General features: G+C 41.0%; 1 long non-coding RNA gene across 1 annotated transcript; it reads right to left on the reverse strand.

Moving 5' to 3' along the window:
- Positions 1 to 319: 319 nt before the first annotated feature.
- On the reverse strand, positions 320 to 6,596 carry LOC104254206 (uncharacterized). The gene is made up of 3 exons (XR_009484040.1): positions 6,476 to 6,596; positions 2,434 to 2,527; positions 320 to 515 (listed from the first exon to the last, which is right to left on the reverse strand). It is a non-coding gene; the product is annotated as an uncharacterized LOC104254206 (long non-coding RNA).
- Between the last annotated feature and the right edge of the window lie 6,324 nt (positions 6,597 to 12,920).

Below are 12,920 nucleotides of genomic sequence, written 5' to 3' on the forward strand. Positions count from 1 at the left end.
GTCATTATGAAATAAAATCTTGAGGCAAACTAAGCTTTATCACTCTGCAAAACTCCTTTCTGTTTCTGCTGCATTTTAATCAGAATACATGAGTATTTTATTTCTTTTTGACATCTCCACATCCCCTATGACAGAAACGTTCACTAGTCTTCATTCTGGTAATGCTTACTTGGTTCCCCATGACAGGAGCTGGTGCAATACCATCAGCCACTGAAAGATCATCAGTAGCATTTAGGTTAAGTCCATGACTTTTGTCACACAAGGCATTTCAGAACCGAAATACAAGTTACCAGGTTAGTAGAGGCTGAACATATGACTAGGCTAAGATTAAAAACTTTATTTTTTATACAAAACAATAATAAATCCAAGCAGATAATGAACTAAGTGTATCTTCTCATTTTCCACCTTTTCTTCTTTTCTCAATATAGTCTATCCACAGTTCAATGTCAAACCACTCCATATTCAGCAAAAACTATGAGGTTTCCATCTTGTATCCATGTTTTTCTAATTCAGCTCTGTACAGAGAAAAGATAGGTATAGTAAAACATACAAATGAAATACTGTCAGACACTTGATTTTTTAAAAATTAAATATACTGCACAATATACAATCATTTTAAAATATTAACATTATACTGCTTTTTGGTTCATACCTTAACCTCACTTACTCTATAGTTCTTCAACTTCAGCTTAGTATCTTAGATCACTAGAAGTGACTTCTAAGGGAAAAATTCAAACACTTGTTTTAATCATAGTTATTGTCCTCTGACCCACCATGGCTGGAGTACAACTACATGGAGTAAAGCAGCACCTGTGAGCCTGCAACAACTCCAGACACATTAGAAAGAAAAAGCCATTATCCTATACCAGTTATTCTCAACATTTCTGTAAACGAAATGAGCAATTTAAATGCACATACTTCCAAAAGAATTTTAGCTTTTTCTTTGTTTGTTTTAAATAAAAATACCAGAGTGCACTATTTTTAAATCCTGGTGCAATACACCTTCCAGTCAACAATTCTGAGGGGAAAGGATTGCTTTGCTCCCCTTAGTTGTGCCCAGGACAGCAAGTCAGGAAACACAAACATTATCACTCCTGCCCTGTCCCCACTTTGCTTTCCACTTGCCTCCAAACACACCAGCCAGAACTGCATCCTGTTTTATCTCCTAGTCTTTGCATATGTGTATCTAGAGACAGTAGTCCAAATCTCTAAAAATATTTCAGGTTAGTTTACATACTTAGTAGTGGAATTTTAGAAGTGGAGGATTGCAGCATTTTCTTTCTAAAGATGAAATAAAAACGTGCTGCAACCAAGCAACACTGCAAACTATCATTTTAACACTAGTATACAGTCACCAATACTACAAGCTACAATTAAGGCACAGTTATTGAAGGTTTGTCAAGAACAACTATTTTTATCAAGAATTACACTATCCCTAGAAAGTCTGTTTCACTACATATCAATTTGTTTTCCAATATTACAGTTTAACCTCCTTTCAACCTTGTAAGAAACAACTATACCAAAAACTATTTTTGTACCTTCTACATAAAGGATCACTTTCACCAGAGTACAACAAGGGAGATAAATCCAGGAACTGTTTAATAGGGCTGTATGACAGACAGTTTGCTCCTCATACAACATACTGAGGGATTAATTATAAAATGTGACTTTGTATTGATGCTTGAAACAATTTAAGTTATAACTATGTGCCAGTAAAAGATTAACTGAAAATACAAGTGACAAACAAAGAGGATTAAATAACTAGATTAGAGGTATTCAAATTGTGATCACTTTTTTTAAAGCATGTTAGGAACAACTACCTGGCTATTGTTGCTCATAAACACATCATTGTATGCTCATCACACACAAGAAAGGAACCTTAACATTAATATAGATAACTGATCTCTGGAAAATTTGTCCATTTGGACAAAGAACAGCAATGCTATTTGAAGGTATAGAAAAAAATTTGTAACAACACATTTTGCATACCACATAGCATAGAAGAGAATCTTGGATCCCTTTCCATTAATCTTTGCAGCACAATTCAAAATTTTCACACACATGTAGAGAAGTCCTTAGAAAAGGATTTATTTGTGTTAAATTGAAGAAGTGTCAACTGTATCACAATTTTACTAAGTTGTGTAACACTGCAAAAGCCTGAACACGTCAGTGACATTAGGCATATTTCAGGGCTCAGAGTACAATTATTAAAAGATTAAATGCTGGTCAGTACTTCAAACTGTGCTGTAACCCCTTAAGTCTGGTTCTGAAAGGCTTTAGATAAAAAAGCAAAAAGCAGAGCTTTCATTTATTTCCGTTTCAGATCCCTATTTTTGAAAGTAAGCAGATTTCAAACTTTCAGATATTAACTAAACAATGCCATTTTAAACATTTTACCCACCTTCTAGAACAGTAAGTTAAAAATAAAATTACCTTAACTGGTTGGAGAAATCATCTTCGACATTGTCATCATCCCAATTGTCTTCCCAGACGTGCGCATCTTCATCTTCATCTAAACCAGTCCAATCTAAAGACAGGAGAAGAGGTCTAAATATTTTATGCTGCATTGCTTTGGTACCATGTCTTATTGACAGATTAGCTCAGCCTCTGGGCAAGGTAGACTTCAGCTGGTAACAAATTTTTCTCTTTAACAGAAAAGTCTGGATCATATTTAAGTGTTTATGAGATCAAAAAGCATAGAAAGATCTAAAAAAACCCACAATTTCTTGGATGATAATAAAAATGCAACTTGGTAAAAAAAATCATTACCTCACATCATGGCTTGCAGGATTACACATTCATAAGCGACATCTTGCATACAAATAGACAAGCTGTAGCAGCGTTGTAAAAAGAAAGCAATATTGAGTACTTGACTCCTAAGAGCTCAACAAAACATGTACTGTTCCAGTATTTGTACTTAAATACTTTTATTTTTTCTGATTAAAATAGTAAATATATATCAAATGCTTTTGCCAAAACACATACACACAGATTCTCGGTTCATTCCGATCAGGTGCTGACAGCCTATGGATAAAGGCCAAAAACGATTCTGTGATGCAGAAGCAACGGCAAATTGAAAGAGGCATCTGCAAACAGCAGTTGCTATCTGTAACCAGCTACTTCTGGGTTCCCGAAACAGCAGAAGCTGTTTCTTTACAGAAGCAAGACACTAAATGTCCATTTGCTAACTTAATTTTTATTTTTCTTATAATCTGGCACATCACCCTTGACAAATTACTGATCAGCCACTTAATGCTTCATTATAAAAAAATTATGATCAAACTAGTTAGTTTAGAAAAATAACAAAAATGAAAAATCAGGAAGGCTCAGAATCGCTGTGTAAATACAAGTCAGTTTACTTCACTAGGGAACACAGTTTCTCAGTTTTCTTTTACTGACAGACACCAAGTTTTTCCTAATGGTACCAAAATAAGAAGCACCCCAATTTTGACACTTGTGACCTTGTTTTTCTCAAAGTCTGTTAGTATATTTAAAGAGACAACACTATTCTTCCCCTTACAATTCAGTAAGCCATCTGCTGCCCATACAGACTAAGGCCCAAAGTAACATTAAACATTGATGGAGTTAAGGAAACAAAAAACCTAGTAGGGTAAAAGATTAAAAACGAATCCACTGTGAACAACTAACTTTATAAGAATGAGGGTCGGTCCTTCCATTTTCTCCTCCTTTTTCTAACACTGACAGGCAATAAAATTAATATTTGAGATTCACCAGGACAAGAAAATCCATTTGTAACTGATGAAAGACACACACATGTAGAAGGCATTACCATTAAACTTCCCTACTCAAATTATATAATGGGAATAGATGAAGGAGCATAGAAATCCTACTGGTCCTAAGGACAGCAAAAGAAGGAACTGTGAAGAAAAGGTGAAGAAAAAATGCATTATTTTAATTTAGTTGTACTGCTAGTTGCTCAAAGGGAAGGATTTTTATTTTAGAACTATCTGCAATAAGCTTTGCCTATTTATATGCAATGGATTTTTTTTGTCAAAATAAAAAAAGCTGTAACACTCATCATTTATCTGAGTTTCAAAGATACAAAAAACAAGCTCAAAACAGTTTAAAATGAACACAAAATCAAACTTTTCTATCTACTAACAAAAAAGTAGATCAGACAGATCTACAAATTTGAAAAAAAAAAAATGCTAAAAAAAATGCTAGTAACTAGTACCCAGCACAACAAACAGCAGCTTCAATCATAAAAAGTCAGCTGGGGAGACTGTGAAAACATGCTCCAAATTACACTGAGCGAACAAGAGTCAAAAAGGCCCATGTCATCTTCCACACTGGGCAGGGGGTGGGAAGTGAAAGTAAAGCCTAAATTATATTCTCATCACTGTAGCTAAAAGATTCTACAGTATCTGTATGCTGACACTATACCCCAGAATTGCATACTAAAGTTATTATTCCCAGCTACATTATATGCCCATTACTAAATAAAAGTAAAAAATGATATAGCATAATCTGGGATTAAAAATATTAAGGGCATTTGAGAGCCTGCTACCATGAAGTATTACTAATATAGACCAAAATTACAAAATCAATTTTAATAAACTTGTCATGGCTGGACTCCTTAAAAAAAATATACTGTAATATACGGATCACTGATTGCCATATTTTGCACTTGGAAAAGGAAAACAAAAAGCAGTTTTTAGAGTAGAAGATAAAAAACCTAAAATCCTAGCATTTTACACATTACATTTTACATTCTGAAAAAGCACTGTACAAAAAGTTCTTAAGTAATCAATTCACATACACTTTAATCTACCATGCTATACTTACGCTATACTTCAAATAAAGTGTCCTATAAAAATAGGACACATCTGCTATTGATATGTAAACTTGATTTGATAAATTGTTTGAAGAAAAATTTTAAGTCGGAATAAAAGAAATTCCCAAAAAGCCAGTGTTTTTATCCCTTAACATAAGTTTGCATTATTTAATTTCCTTTGGATAAAAACTGGGTAATACAATGCAAAGTTTTTCTGCTGCATAGAAAGCAGTGTTTTAATTTGAGAGAACAACAATCTGGCATGGGTTTGAGCACGTATTTATCATGATTCTTTCCTAAGCACTGAAGAAAACATTCAAAGTGGCCTGAACATTCTTTATAACCTCTCAACACTATTATCTCACCTGAAGATTTAAATGGGCCTCTTCAGATGTTCTTATTTTTTGCAAGATAGATCAGCAAGAAGCCTGATTGTGGTCACTCTTTAATAAATCTCTGTTCTACCCAGGACGTTTGCACAGTACTTGGTTTTAGTAGTACAACTAGATTCAAGTAGAAATAATTTCACCTTCTGTAACAGCAATCCAGTGCTCTGACCAATCCAAGGTTCAGAAGCATGCTTCAAAGACTTCCACCATCCCTACCGCCAATACTTAATTTACATTAAATAAGATAAACATTTTTTGCCTATTTAGGAAACACATATGGAAAAGAAGGGCTAGTCTTCTCAGATTAGTTTAGCTACCATCTCAAATACATTAATAACTTCTTCCATCAGTAAGTGCAAAAATACTATTTGTACTGGTACTGAAGGATTCAGAACACATAAGGCTTGTAAGGCCACAAAAAAAAAATCACATATAATGAAGACATTACAGAAAAAAAACCCTGACATTTCATCCATCACATTTTATATCATTTCTCATTATCCACAACTTGACACAATTCCCAGAGTTAAGGACATAGAGAACACCATCATGCTCTAATAGGCATCTTTTCAAGACAACATCTGTAAAGGGACACCGAGTTGTTTTATTGAAGTCCCGAATTAATTTCCTCATTCAATATATGTGTACCTATGAAAAGCAAACCAACATATAAATATTTTTGCTTCAAAAGGTAAAAAGATTCAGAATAACTACAGAGCACATTATTTCCTTTTCACACTTTTTTCCACCTTACACAGTTTCCAGCCCTCGCCCCTCCTCTCCCTGGCGATTCTCGAGAGCTGAGATGCTGCAAGTTTCTCCTGTACTTGTCTCCAGCTCTCTCCCACAATGACACAGCATTTCGAGTGCTATGTGCCCAGCACCATGAAACCAGCACAGCTGGGCACACGCAGCACGCTCGTGCTTGAGCCCAACTCTGACGGGGCTGTAGCCCCGCACCTCTGACCGGGGCGGGGGGGGCAGGAACCCGCGGGGCACCGGAAAGCTGCTTCCGTATCGCTGAAGCGGTGCATACGGAGACACATCACACTGCTGTGGAGACCCTGAGGGCTCCTCTGCCGGCAGGGACCCGCTGACAAACCGCGCCCCGGCCCCTCTGCCTCGCAGCTGCTCCCGCCCGCCGGAGGCTCCGCGCTCCTTCGCCGCCTCAGACGACCGGCCCGGCCCAGGCCGCGGCCTACAGGCGGAACCGCCACACCCTACCCTACCCTACCCTACCCTACCCTACCCTTCCCTTCCCGTCCCGTCCCCGCCCCGCCCGGCCCGGCACCTTCGGCCGGGAACTCCTCAAACTCGTCGTCCTCCTCCAGGAGCCCCAGGTCCACCGGCTGCTTCTTCTCCGACATGCTCGGCCTGCCGCCCCACCACCGCGTCCCGCCGCCCGCGGAGACTGATGGGATACCAGCAGACACCTCCCCCCCCGCGCCTGCGCCCTGCCGGCAGCCGGCTCCCGGCCTCCCGCCTCGCTCCGCCCCCCCGGTGCCCCGCCCGCCTTGGCCCCGCCCCCGCCGCCCTTCGCCTCCCCTGGCAGGGCCGCCTCACAGCGCTCCCCCCACCTCGCTCCCCGCCTCCCCCGGGCTTCCCGCCGGCCCGGCCCGGCTCGCCCTGCTCCGCGCTGCCTTCCCACCTCTCGCTGCGGTCCCCTCAGGGCGGCCTCCCTGGCGCCGGCCGCCCGCCGGCCCTGGCCCCCCGCCGGCACCCGCGCTACCCCAGAGCCCGGCCGCGCCGGCCACCGGCCGCCGGCGCCGCGGGGCATCTCCGGCTGCAGCCGTGCCGCGGACCCCCTTGACCCGCGGGGCGCGGTAAGGGAGCAGGTGGCGGCGGGGCTGGGAGGAGGCCATCAACCGGGATATGCGCCCGCCGCCGCCTGTACGTGCTCCCACCCTACGCAACGGCTCCTGCGGCTGCCAAACCGGAGGGTCACCGGCTGCTCTGGTGGCAGTGAGAGTCATCGCTCCGGAATGAGCTCGGGCTCCCCGGAGCTGGCTGGCGGGCCGCAGGGACCGAAGCTGAGGAAAGATACCCTGTGTGGAAAGTGTCGAATGTATTTTCAAGGCTGTGGGTAGAATAAATCTGTCCACTGCCACATTAGACGAAATTACACAAGCCACCACTGCTACCGAACACATCTGTTCTCTTTATGTTCTTTCATTATTGATTTATATTCAGGCAAAGCCTATCAAGTATCAGCCTTCTGTGCTTCTAATCTGTAATCTGTGTTTGCGCGTTTTTTTACCTTCGGCACTTTAACATACTGTTTCAAAACCTACATCTAATTTACTATCTTTTAAATTCCTTGTCCATCGCATCAGAGAAACAAGGAAGCAGCTTGAAGGAGAGATTATGACCATTCAGTAAGAGTTAGGATGTTACATGAAAAATAGAAATGCCTTGTTTTTCAAATGTTCCAAAGTTAATTCATCCCACTTAATTCTAGATTCTGTTGATGATTTAAACTAAGGCAGAGTTCAACACTTACTAGCCTGAACAAGTTTGTGCGTGTGGCAGCTCCGATGGCTTCTCTCTAGGCGATCACCTTATAACAGTACTGCTGGCTTGTTGGAGGGGTTGTTTTTTTCCCTTGCTCTGTGGGAAGCTGGTTCACCAGACAATGACCTGCACAGCTGGATTATACCGTGTCCTAGATTTGAAGTCAGGGAAACAATGACCAAAAAAATGGTGTGGGAATTCATATATAGTTCAGTTTCAACCCAGTATAAGCATGTTCTGGCATGCGGCCACAGATAAGGCAAGGTGGGAAATGAGCCCTTCTTAGTTCAGCCAGATGAAAGGTCTAATCGAGCGGTCACATTTTATTTTTGTGTGACGGAAGGACTGACTGACACTGATGATTGTGAAAATTATGAAAAGTCTGATTTAATAAATCAATATGTGGAAACTAGTTACAACTTGGCTGGGATTTTTAGCAAGCCACACATTTTGGAATAATAGATACCCTGCTCTATCCAGAGAGTACAAGATAAAATATAAGGTGGACAGGGGTCTGTCATATCAGAAGCTTGCAAAGATCCATGATCATTCAGTTACTAAGGCCCATATTCAAACCATCTATTTTTTTGCCTTACCTAAAACTAAACTATGCAGTTTGCAGCACAGTGGAGAATATCAAGATGCTCAACTGCACCTAGATTATGTAAGAAAAAAATGTAACTTGGAAACTCCTGTGGACAAGTAGTCTCAAGTAGCCCTGGAGCAGAAAGCAGCTTGAACTTGTTTTCGCGACTTACCCTATGTATCTGCTGTGGAGAAAAAATACAGCAGTCCTTTCCACCCCCTTTTCTCCTCCTTTGCTCAACTGCTGGTTAGGAAGCTACGGAGTGCCAGCAGGGAGAAGAATCTGTACTTCCCTAGGGGATACAGCTGGCCACTGCCCAGGGGAACAAGGAAAATCAAGGACTCCTGAAGCAGTCTCTTACTTATGTAGGGACTGACCACAGTCAGTCTCAGATCTGAGTCCTCCTTTGCATTTCCCATCTGTGGAGCTGAGTATTCCTGTATCACCAGTGAGCCCAATTTAGTCTTATGTTGTCACAAAAATCTATAGTGTCAAATTCTCCTCCTTTTATTATAAATATCAAATTTTTTGATGATTCTTTAAAATTTGTGGTTTCTGGAGTTTTGTGGTTAAATAAGGAGCTTAGCTCTTGTTTGAAAAGGAGAAAAATAAGTTTCTAGCCCAAATAACTCAAAATGAGCTTGAAAATATGATGAAAAAGTATTTCGGATTTACCTATTTTACTTGTAAGATTGCTTTAAAATAATGGACTTTAAAATAAAAACTTTAAATCCATTGTTTTAAATCCAACACCACAGGTTTTGGAAGCCTGGAATTTACATTACCTTATCTAGCCTTTCTAGCAGATGAATGCATGGATGCAGACCTCACTTTATTTCCCCAAACCCTTTAACTCTCTGCTAGTAAGGTCTCCAAGGGCGTTGGTATCTGCCATACCATGTTTCTCTCATCAAGGTATGCCTGTCCTTGCCTGAAGAACCTGATCTGCGAGGCATTGTCCAAGCCAGCCTGCTAGACTTTGCCGGAAGAGGTGCCCGGTGGGCAAGGCGAGAGGCTTGCCTTCAAATCTCCACTGTGTCCAAGTTGGATTTGACCCGATGTCAAAGCCGAGTGCCACAAACCACCAGGCTGTTTGCTGGTTATTTGGGGGTCAGTCTTTTTCTCTCTTCCAAAGTATGTTCAGGTATTTTCACTCATGGTGGAGCAGATTTGAGAAGTAAATAACTCAGTCTGCAACACCAAATAGTCCACCAGCGAAATTCTCCTGGGAGTTGGTTGATGTGGGTAACATACCATATCCCAGATGTATGCTCTTAACCACCAGACTATAAAGTAAAGAAGTAGAAAGAACTTATCCTCCTGCAGGTAGTTGTTAGAAAACACTGATTTTAGTACTAGTCTGGTGACTGTGATTTCTTTGCAGAGGCATGGTCTTAAATCTTGTTTTCTTAAGGTTCCTTACTGGCATTCTTAGGTAGCTTCCTATTCAATCTGTAGGCTTTGTATATCCCATACCTAACTGCCCCCAGAAGCATGTAAGGAACTTACTTTTCTCCACTGAGAAAAGATATCTTCAAATTCCACAAAGCATCACAGCATCTAAAAATTTGGTGATACAGTTTATAACACTCAAGCCTTTTGGTGGACTTAGCCCCATTGACTAGTCTTAATTCTTTACAGAAGAGAGCATAAGGATTCAGCTGTCCAGAATAGATTTTCCAGTGTGAAAAGATATTTGAAAGGTTACAGGAGAGTGGATGACTGGAGTTTGATATTTTCTAGATGGACCATCAAGAATAAGAGTTGCCTTTCAGCATCTACCCTATGCAGTCAGAGTGGGAAAAGGCACTGGTATCTAGTCAGAACATACTGCCATTGATTTTTGTTTTATCCTTTCCCTGTTACAGTCCCAAGACCGGTGGCAATCTTTACAGTCATCAAGCCTGTATCTCACATGGACAGAGGACACACAGAGCAAAGAACAGTTTTGGTCAAATTAGGGAAGGCACTTCCTACATTCCCAAAACAGCACAAGAGATCTGCTTTCTTGGAGCTGCAGCCCCTGCACAGTACAGCAGCTACATGCTGAATAGATTGGTCTTCCAGTACCAACAGTCTGACACTATTGGGTGCTTCAGCAGAGAGGTCTACATGCCTGTTCCATGGAAATTAAAGGAAAACATTCCTATAGACTTCAGTGGTTCAGGATATGACTGTCTCCATTAAAATCTTAACTTAAATATAACCTTAACTGGTAGCATGTTTGAAATAATTGAACAAGACAATCCTGAGTAACTCATCAGTCCCTCTATTATTCTTTCCAGAGCTGCACAGCAGCTATTTACTCAATATGATTTGTCTTAATTTTTTTATTCAGCATGTTTTATGCATTAGTATCAGAAAAGCCTGTCTTTCTCTTGGCAAATGTTACTGCAAGTTGTCTGGCAGGGAGGTGAGATTATGTAGATTTATTTATTCAGAGTGTAATTTGCATAAGTGAAAAATGGAAATAGAGCATTTTTTCTGAATTAGAGCCTTTTTTTTCTTCAAGGTGAAACAAAAATGTGTGTAGTACACTAGTTTGGATTTCCAGATTTTTTTTAGGGGGACCAATAGTCATTTTGATGCCTGGACCCTTTTTCTTTGTCTTGGACACTTTAATAGCTGAAAGCATATTCTGAGGAAAAGATTAAGAAGAGGAAATAGAACAGATTGGAAATTAATTTGTTGTAAGCAGTTAAAGGTGTCCTGTTGAAAAAAAAATCTTAGAGACATGTTAAGGATTTTAGACACCCCGGGTAAACTGTTGTTTTGGAGGTCTGCATGGTCCCAGGCTACCAAATAGTTCCTATTCAGAGAAACCCTATACTGCAAAGAAAATTGGCATTGTGTGTATTTGATCCAGCTGGCCTCATCGACATAATGTGAAATCCGTGTGCACGGGCACTACATCTAATGGACCACCAGCTCGGACACATCTGGCTCAGACCAGCAGTGCCCACACAGTTTATCTGGATGTGAGAGGGACTGTCTTACAGTCCAGGCTGTTAGATATGCAGGAAAGCACCTGGTTCCTGAAAAAAATTACAGGAAAGCTTATTAACATTGTTACCATTCAGAATGCAAGAATTAATCATGCAGTGCAGAATATCTATCCTGCATTATATAGCATATCTGGCTGTCCAAGCACTGGTTAATGCATCCTGGGAATCCCTTCAGAGTTGGCGTTCTCTATCTCAGGATACCACTGCATTCATGCTGTAGTTTTTCGGATTAAATTGGAGAAAAAAGCATATCCTACATTCAGTGCATCTGGACGTTAGGAATGGATTGCCCCGCTTCTTTCAATAGCTCTGTGCAGCTCTGGACCTGTGGCATTATTCCTGAGGTCAGTGCCTTTGGTTTGCCACTATTTATTTATCCATGTCTGCAGAGGTCCTCTTTTTCTCTCCAGCTGCTCCATCATTCACCAGCACCTCCTGGTAGCCCACCCTGCTCCCACAGCCCATCCCTTCTCACAGTTGACCCTTACTGAGGTCAGGATGCGATTAGGTGGCTGGAGATCATAAGGAATATTAATCACAAGGAACACTTAGATGTTGCTTTACAGACTTCCTTATGTGAAATACACTGTGGCAAGCTATCAGGTTACCAGTGGCTGAAAAAGAAACAGTTCTCTCTTTACCCTTGACAGTCAAAAGAAAGTTTGATTTATTTTCTCATTTTCAGTTAGTCTAAAGGCAGCTGGGCAGTATTGCTATGAAGCTCTAGCTGTGTGTCATTGTAATAGGGGCAATATGTTTGTTCATTTCTGCTCTCTTCCTCTGTCTAATTGTTCTATTGTCTTTCTGTTTTCTCTCCACATTTGGGCTGACAAAAATGTCTCCTTGCGTTTAGCCCTCTAGCAAAAACTTAACGGGCTCCTAATCAAGAACTAACACCACCAGCAGGCTATTTCCTGTCTTTGTTTACCACTCCTGGTATCATCTTTCTTCTCTTCTCAGTCCATCATAGCAAATTTTCACCATTATTTTCCTTTGAATCTTCCTCTGTACAGGGTGCAGGCAGCTTCCTATATATTGTTCCCCTTTCAGTTTCGGGCCACTTGATCTCTGGCCTCCCAGCTCTACATCATGGAAGAGTAGCAGATGCACCCAGAACCAAATTTCGAAAAGCCAAGTAGTCCTGGGATAGCCATATATTCCATGTGGCTATATCAACAGAATGTTTACTACCAAGCCTCAATGCAAATTGTATTGAAGTTTTGAACATATAAGGGGTGATCACAATGTGATTAATTACTAGGTACTGTTCACCGTGACTTGCATTTCCATGCAAATATCAAGACTGTCAGGGTACAATTCAGTTGCCTAAACAAAGGTTTCTAACGTCGTTTGAGATGCCCTAAAACACAGGGCTGCCTGATGTAATCTGGGTCACCTTGGCCCTTCCAATGGCAGTTGGAGATGAGGCAAAATACCCCAGGGTTTCTAAAATGGTACCAGCTGCCTGTGTTTAAGCAACCCAATTGCACTCCTACCGTACGTTGGAATAACTGCTATTGGTGCTTAAGTGCCTTTTTCATGTCACGGCACAACTGCCTTTGTTTATTTCTGCCAAGTCTATCCTGAGAATACTACACTGTGGTAACCTCAACAAGAGATATTCACTAGATAGG

Source organism: Gavia stellata, chromosome 6, assembly GCF_030936135.1.
Source record: "Gavia stellata isolate bGavSte3 chromosome 6, bGavSte3.hap2, whole genome shotgun sequence".
Taxonomy (NCBI): domain Eukaryota; kingdom Metazoa; phylum Chordata; class Aves; order Gaviiformes; family Gaviidae; genus Gavia; species Gavia stellata.